The sequence below is a fragment of the Elephas maximus genome, chromosome 3 (assembly GCF_024166365.1).
Source record: "Elephas maximus indicus isolate mEleMax1 chromosome 3, mEleMax1 primary haplotype, whole genome shotgun sequence".
Taxonomy (NCBI): domain Eukaryota; kingdom Metazoa; phylum Chordata; class Mammalia; order Proboscidea; family Elephantidae; genus Elephas; species Elephas maximus.
Genome location: NC_064821.1, coordinates 16,145,973 through 16,154,821, shown reverse-complemented (window position 1 = coordinate 16,154,821; position 8,849 = coordinate 16,145,973).

Sequence of the window (8,849 nt, the reverse complement as noted above, 5' to 3'; positions counted from 1 at the left end):
GTGCCTTCCAACCTGAGGGTCTCACCTGCTGGCTGTATATCAGACAATATTCCACTTCTGTTCATAAGGTTTTCACTTGCCATTTTTTTTTCAGAAGTAGATAACTGAGTACTTCTTCCTAGTCAGTCTTTGTCTGGAAGTGCCCCTAAACCTGTTCACCATGGGTGTTTCTGCTGGCATTTGAAATACCGGTGACACAGCTTCCAGCATCACAGCAACACACAAGCTACCACAGTATGACAAGCTGACAAACGAGAGGTGTCTGTTATTAATAGAGCGTCACTATGAGTTGGTGGCGTAATGGTCAAGTGGTATGGCTGCTAACCAAAACGTCGGCAGTTCAAATCCACCAGGCAGTTCTTGGGAACTCTATGGGGCAGTTCTACTCTGTCCGATAGGGTCGCTATGAGTCAGATTTTTTTATTAATAGATCCTGCCCATGGAGTCATACAGAGGACACTCCCTCCATCTCATCACAAATAATAGGATCATGTATTCCTTCCTAATCAAATTTCTGGTATGGTGAAAAATAATTACTACGACAGACTCAGACTGACTACATAGAGTATATTTTCTCTGGGAAAGCCAATCCTGATAACCATTGCAAGTACTTAATATGATGTTCGGTATATAATATGCAATAAAATTTAACTAGGATCGTTGTGTTCCATATCTTGCCATCATTTGTAAGACTCATAATTCTTCACTCTCATGTATGTCTACCACTTGTTTCAGCAGTTTTATTGGATTACCTTTGTCAGAATGTCTATTACCAGCTTTTACTAGTCTTGGTAATATAATCAGTAGGCAACATTGGTAATCTTTCGGTCACCTTATTTCTCTGATTGCTTTTCACTGATTTACTGATAAAAAGTGTGTCTTTCCAGGCACAATAGAAGATCTGAGATAGAATGGGAGAAAAATATAGAACACAACTCAATTTCATTTAAAAAAAAAAAGACCAAACTTAATGTACTGATGGAGAATAGAGGAACCCCTGAGACTATGGCCTTAAGAATATCCTTTTAATCTGAAACTGAAGTCATCACAGAGGTTACCTTTCAACCAAATAATGGACTGGCATATAAAATAAACGATAACACCCATGAGGAAAGTGCTCCCTCCAGAGAACAATCAACTATAAGAGACCAAATGGGCAACATTTGCCCCAAAACAGAGAGAAGGCAAGAAGGGGCAGGAAAACTGAAGGAAAGGAAATGGTAAGGCATGATGTATGTATTGTGGGGATAGAAATGAAGGTCATTGAATAATTTGCATTCAAATTGTTGAATGGGAAACTAATTTGCTGTCTACAGTAAAAAAGAGTGTCTTAGATATCTTGTGCTGCTATACCAGAAATGCTACCAGTGAAGGGCTTTAACAAACGGAATGTATTTTCTCACAATATAGGAGCCTGGATGTCTGAGTTTGGGGTGTCAGCTGTAAGGGAAGGCTTTCTCTGTCTGTCAGCTCTGTAGGAACATCCTTGTTTCTTCAGCTTGTTTTCTGGCTCCTTGGAGATCTCCATACAGCTTGGCATCAATCCTCCCCAATTTCTGCTCTGCTTGCTTGTTTAATCTCCTTCATATTTCAAAACAGATTGACTCAAAACACACCCTACACTAATCCTGCCTCATTAACATAAAAAGATAACCTATTCCAACTGGGATTGTAACCACAATCATAACCAGATGCCTTTGAGTTGATTCTGACTCATAGAGACACTATAGGACAGAGTAAAACTGCCCTATAGTTGTTTCAAAGGAGTGCCTGGTGGATTTGAACTGCTGATCTTTTGGTTAGCAACCAAGCTCTTAACGACTGTGCTCCCAGGGTTCCAATCACAGGCATAGAGTTTAGAGATTACAACACATATTTGTGCGGGACATAATTCAATTCATAACAGAGTGAATATGAGTTTTTTGTTGTTGTTTTTTTACTTTTCCCTTTATTCAGCTTATCTGACATTTGTTCTTTGTAATTTCTGATGGTGTTCACTCAGAGAAATATGATTCAGTAAAATGAAATGAATGAGTGAGGTCTTAAGGGGAAGTCTGCACTCTAATGACACTCATGTATAGCTGTTTATTGTGAATTTATTAGGATAACAATTTATCTGTGGAGATGGACTTTATTTTGAGGAAGAGGTATTGAGTGTAAAACAGAATGTGAGAAAAGCAAAGTTGGCAGGATTAGGGAGATCATTTTTCCACGAGTTAGAAAAACAGCAGGACATTCAGTCAGAATCATCTTTTTGGTGAAGGGTTGGCAACAACACAGGTCTTGTAAGAGAATCAGTGGAGTTTCTGGAGAGCCTTCTGTTCTGGTGCTTCTGATGGTAGCGGTGGGATTGTGTTCATCATCACACTGTGAAGACAGCCTCTCACCTGGCACACCAGGTGACCTCTCATGCAAAGCTGCCTGCCTTTATGTCCCCAGAACAACTACAAAGATGAGTCACCGAAGGCCTTTATTCATACTGCAGGTTTCTATATCTCACCCAAGAACTACCGACTTGAATCTCTGGGGAGACATCAGATAGATAAGCATTCTAAAAAATTACTTTGTGAGGTTTTGACCCATGCTGAAGTCTAAGGAGCATGAAGTTAATATTTGAAAAATATGGGGTTTCCTCTATTTTGTTAAATCCTTTTGTTATGGATTATATTATGTCTCCCCAAAAGATAGGCTGAAATTGTAACTCCTGGTACCTGTGAATGTGACCTTGTCCAGAGTAGGATCTTTGAAGGTATTAGTTTACTTGAGATCCTATTGGAGTAGGGTAGGTTCTAATCCAATATGAGCGGTATCCTTATAAATGAGTATAGACACAGAGAGATTACAGAGGGAGGATGGTCATGTGAAGGCAGAGGAAGAAGATGGAGTTAGGAGGCTGCAGCTGTAAACCAAAGAATGACTGGGGATGCGAGGAGCTGGGAGAAATGAGAAAAAATCTCCCCGTAGAGACTTAAGAAAGAGCAGAGCCCTGTTGACAACCTTATTTCAGTCTTTGAGGCTCCAGAACTTTGAGACGAAAGATTTTTCTCATTTTAAGACACCCACTTTGTGGTACTTTGATATGGTAGCCCTATAAAACAAATATTGTTGTTGTTGATAGGAGCCACTGAGTCATTTCAGACTCATAGGGGCCCTATGTACAACAGAATAAAACCCTGCCCTGTCCTGCACCATCCTGACAATCGTATTTATGCTTGAACCCATTGATGCAGCCACTGTGTCAATCCACCTCTTTGAGTGTTTTAGTGATTTTTGCTGGCCCCCTACTTTACTAAGCATGATGTCCTTCTCTAGGGACTAATCCCTCCTGATAACATGTATAAAGGATGTGAGACATAGTCTCAACATCCTTGCCTCTAAGGAGCATTCTGGTTGTACTTCTTCCAAGACAGATTTGTTCATTCTTTTGGCAGTCCATAGTATATTCAATATTCTCTACCAACACCACAATTCAAAGGCGTCAATTCTTCTTCTGTGTTCCTTATTTGTTCTAACTCTCGCACGCATATGAGGCAATTGAAAACACCACGGCTTCGTTCGGGGGAACATTAGTCTTCAAAGTGATATCTTTATTATTCAACACTTCAAAGAGGTCTTTTGCAGCGAATTTGCCGAATGAAATGTGTCTTTTGATTTCTTGGCTGCTGCTTCCTTGGGTGTTGATTGTGGATCCAAGTAAAATGAAATCCTTGACAACTTCAATTTTTTCTCCATTTATTCTGATGTTGCTTATTGATCCCATTAGAGGATTTTTTTTTCTTTATGCTGAGGTATAATCCATACTGAAGGCTGTGGTCTTTGATTTTCGTCAGCAAGTGCTTCAAGTCCTCTTCACTTTCAGCAAGCAAGGCGTGTCATCTGCATAACTCGGGTTGTTAATGAGTCTTCCTCCAATCCTGATGCCCCATTCTACTTCACATGATACACCTTCTCAAATTATTTGCTCAGTATACAGATTGTATAGGTATGATGAAAGGATACAACCCTAATGCACATCTTTCCTGACTTTAAACCACACAGTGTCCCCTAGTTCTGTTCAAACAACTGCCTCTTGATCTATGTACAGGTTTCTCATGAGCACAATGAAGTGTTCTGGAATTCCCATTCTCCACTATATTACCCATAATTTGGTATGATCCACACAGTAGAATGTCTTAGCATAGTCCATAAAACACAAGTAAACATCTTTCTTATATTCTCTGCTTTCATCCAGGATACATCTGACATCAGCAGTGATATCTGTAGAGAGATACACAATCAATGTTCATGGAAGCAGCAGTCCAGAAATCAAAAGACACATTGCATTGGGCAAATCTGCTGCAAAAGACCTCTGTAAAGTGTTAAAAAGCAAAGATGTCACTTTTTTTTTTTTATAACTTTTATTAAACTTCAAGTGAACGTTTACAAATCCAATCAGTCTGTCACATATAAGTTTACATACATCTCACTCCCTACTCCCACTTACTCTCCCCCCCTTGAGTCAGCCCTTTCAGTCTCTCCTTTCTTGACAATTTTGCCTGCTTCCCTCTCTCTCTATCCTCCCATCCCCCCTCCAGACAAGAGTTGCCAACACAATCTCAAGTGTCCACCTGATATAATTAGCTCACTCTTCATCAGCATCTCTCTCCCACCCGCTGACCAGTCCCTTTCATGTCTGATGAGTTGTCTTCGGGGATGGTTCCTGTCCTGTGTCAACAGAAGGTCTGGGGACCAGGGCCGCCGGGATTCCTCTAGTCTCAGTCAGACCATTAAGTTTGGTCTTTTTATGAGAATTTGGGGTCTGCATCCCACTGATCTCCTGCTCCCTCAGGGGTCCTCTGCTGTGCTCCCTGTCAGGGCAGTCATCGATTGTGGCTGGGCACCACCTAGTTCCTCTGGTCTCAGGAGGATGTAGGTCTCTGGTTCATGTGGCCCTTTCTGTCTCTTGGGCTCTTAGTTATCGTGTGGCCTTGGTGTTCTTCATTTTCCTTTGCTCCAGGTGGGTTGAGTCCAATTGCTGCATCTTAGATGGCCGCTTGTTAGCATTTAAGACCCCAGACACCACATTTCAAAGTGGGATGCAGAATGATTTCATAATAGAATTATTTTGCCAATTGACTTTGAAGTCCCCGCAAACCATGTTCCCCAGACCCCCGCGCTTGCTCCGCTGACCTTTGAAGCATTCATTTTATCCCGGAAACTTCTTTGCTTTTGGTCCAGTCCAATTGAGCTGACCTTCCATGTATTGAGTGTTGTCTTTCCCTTCACCTAAAGCAGTTCTTATCTACTGATTAATCAATAAAAAACCCTCTCCCACCCTCCCTCCCTCCCCCCTTCGTAACCACAAAAGTATGTGTTCTTCTCAGGTTTACTATTTCTCAAGATCTTATAATAGTGGTCTTATACAATATTTGTCCTTTTGCCTCTGACTCATTTCGCTCAGCATAATGCCTTCCAGGTTCCTCCATGTTCTGAAATGTTTCACAGATTCGTCACTGTTCTTTATCGATGCGTAGTATTCCATTGTGTGAATATACCACAATTTATTTACCCATTCATCCGTTGATGGACACCTTGGTTGCTTCCAACTTTTTGCTATTGTAAGCAGAGCTGCAATAAACATGGGTGTGCATATATCTGTTTGTATGAAGGCTCTTGTATCTCTAGGGTATATTCCTAGGAGTGGGATTTCTGGGTTGTATGGTAGTTCTATTTCTAACTGTTTAAGATAACGCCAGATAGATTTCCAAAGTGGTTGTACCATTTTACATTCCCACCAGCAGTGTATGAGAGTTCCAATCTCTCCGCAGCCTCTCCAACATTTATTATTTTGTGTTTTTTGGATTAATGCCAGTCTAGTTGGTGTGAGATGGAATCTCATCGTAGTTTTAATTTGCATTTCTCTAATGGCTAATGATTGAGAGCATTTTCTCATGTATCTGTTGGCTGCCTGAATATCTTCTTTAGTGAAATGTGTGTTCATATCCTTTGCCCACTTCTTGATTGGGTTGTTTGTCTTTTTGTGGTTGAGTTTTGACAGAATCATGTAGATTTTAGAGATCAGGCGCTGGTCTGAGATGTCATAGCTGAAAATTCTTTCCCAATCTGTAGGTGGTCTTTTTACTCTTTTGGTGAAGTCTTTAGATGAGCATAGGTGTTTGATTTTTAGGAGCTCCCAGTTATCTGGTTTCTCTTCATCATTTTTGGTAATGTTTTGTATTCTGTTTATACCTTGTATTAGGGCTCCTAGGGTTGTCCCAATTTTTTCTTCCATGATCTTTATCGTTTTAGTCTTTATGTTTAGGTCTTTGATCCACTTGGAGTTAGTTTTTGTGCATGGTGTGAGGTATGGGTCCTGTTTCATTTATTTGCAAATGGATATCCAGTTATGCCAGCACCATTTGTTAAAAAGGCTATCTTTTCCCCAGTTAATTGACACTGGTCCTTTGTCAAATATCAGCTGCTCATACGTGGATGGATCTATGTCTGGGTTCTCAATTCTGTTCCATTGGTCTATGTGTCTGTTGTTGTACCAATACCAGGCTGTTTTGAATACTGTGGCTGTATAATTGGTTCTGAAGTCAGGTAAGGTGAGGCCTCCCACTTTCTTCTTCTTTTTCAGTAGTGCTTTGCTTATCCGGGGCTTCTTTCCCTTCCATATGAAATTGGTGATTTGTTTCTCTATCCCCTTAAAATATGACATTGGAATTTGGATCGGAAGTGCGTTAAATGTATAGATGGTTTTTGGTAGAATAGACATTTTTACTATGTTAAGTCTTCCTATCCATGAGCAAGGTATGTTTTTCCAATTAAGTATGTCCTTTTGAATTTCTTGTAGTAGAGCTTTGTAGTTTTCTTTGTATAGGTCTTTTACATCTTTGGTAAGATTTATTCCTATGTATCTTATCTTCTTGGGGGCTACTGTGAATGGTATTGATTTGGTTATTTCCTCTTCGGTGTTCTTTTTGTTGATGTAGAGGAATCCAAGTGATTTTTGTATGTTTATTTTATAACCTGAGACTCTGCCAAACTCTTCTATTAGTTTCAGTAGTTTTCTGGAGGATTCCTTAGGGTTTTCTTTGTATATAATCATGTCATCTGCAAATAGTGATAACTTTACTTCTTCCTTGCCAATCCAGATACCTTTTATTTCTTTGTCTAGCCTAATTGCCCTGGCTAAGACTTCCAACACGATGTTGAATAAGAGCGGTGATAAAGGGCATCCTTGTCTGGTTCCCGTTCTCAAGGGAAATGCTTTCAGGTTCTCTCCATTTAGAGTGATATTGGCTGTTGGCTTTGCATAGATGCCCTTTATTATGTTGAGGAATTTTCCTTCAATTCCTATTTTGGTAAGAGTTTTTATCATGAATGGGTGTTGGACTTTGTCAAATGCCCTTTCTGCATCAATTGATAAGATCATGTGGTTTTTGTCTTTTGTTTTATTTATGTGATGGATTACATTAATGGTTTTTCTGATATTAAACCAGCCTTGCATACCTGGTATAAATCCCACTTGATCAGGGTGGATTATTTTTTTGATGTGTTGTTGGATTCTATTGGCTAGAATTTTGTTGAGGATTTTTGCATCAATGTTCATGAGGGATATAGGTCTATAATTTTCTTTTTTTGTAATGTCTTTACCTGGTTTTGGTATCAGGGAGATGGTGGCTTCATAGAATGAGTTGGGTAGTATTCCGTCATTTTCTATGCTTTGGAATACCTTTAGTAGTAGTGGTGTTAACTCTTCTCTGAAAGTTTGGTAGAACTCTGCAGTGAAGCCATCCGGGCCAGGGCTTTTTTTTGTTGGGAGTTTTTTGATTACCTTTTCAATCTCTTTTTTTGTTATGGGTCTATTTAGTTGTTCTACTTCTGAATGTGTTAGTTTAGGTAGGTAGTGTTTTTCCAGGAATTCATCCATTTCTTCTAGGTTTGCAAATTTGTTAGAGTACAATTTTTCATAATAATCTGAAATGATTCTTTTAATTTCATTTGGTTCTGTTGTGATGTGGTCCTTCTCATTTCTTATTCGGGTTATTTGTTTCCTTTCCTGTATTTCTTTAGTCAGTCTAGCCAATGGTTTATCAATTTTGTTAATTTTTTCAAAGAACCAGCTTTTGGCTTTGTTAATTCTTTCGATTGTTTTTCTGTTCTCTAATTCATTTAGTTCAGCTCTAATTTTTATTATTTTTTTCTTCTGGTGCCTGATGGATTCTTTTCTTGCTCACTTTCTATTTGTTCAAGTTGTAGGGACAGTTCTCTGATTTTGGCTCTTTCTTCTTTTTGTATGTGTGCATTTATTGATATAAATTGGCCTCTGAGCACTGCTTTTGCTGTGTCCCAGAGGTTTTGATAGGAAGTATTTTCATTCTCGTTGCTTTCTATGAATTTCCTTATTCCCTCCTTGATGTCTTCTATAACCCAGTCTTTTTTCAGGAGGGTATTGTTCATTTTCCAAGTATTTGATTTCTTTCCCCTAGTTTTTCTGTTATTGATCTCTAGTTTTATTGCCTTGTGGTCTGAGAAGATGCTTTGTAATATTTCGATGTTTTGGACTCTGCAAAGGTTTGTTTTATGACCTAATATGTGGTCTATTCTAGAGAATGTTCCATGTGCGCTAGAAAAAAAAGTATATTTTGCAGCAGTTGGGTGGAGAGTTCTGTATAAGTCAATGAGGTCAAGTTGGTTGATTGTTGTAATTAGATCTTCCGTGTCTCTGTTGAGCTTCTTAGTGGATGTCCTGTCCTTCTCCAAAAGTGGTGTGTTGAAGTCTCCTACTATAATTGTGGAGGTATCTATCTCGCTTTTCAATTCTGTTAAAATTTGATTTATGTATCTTGCAGCCCTGTCATTGG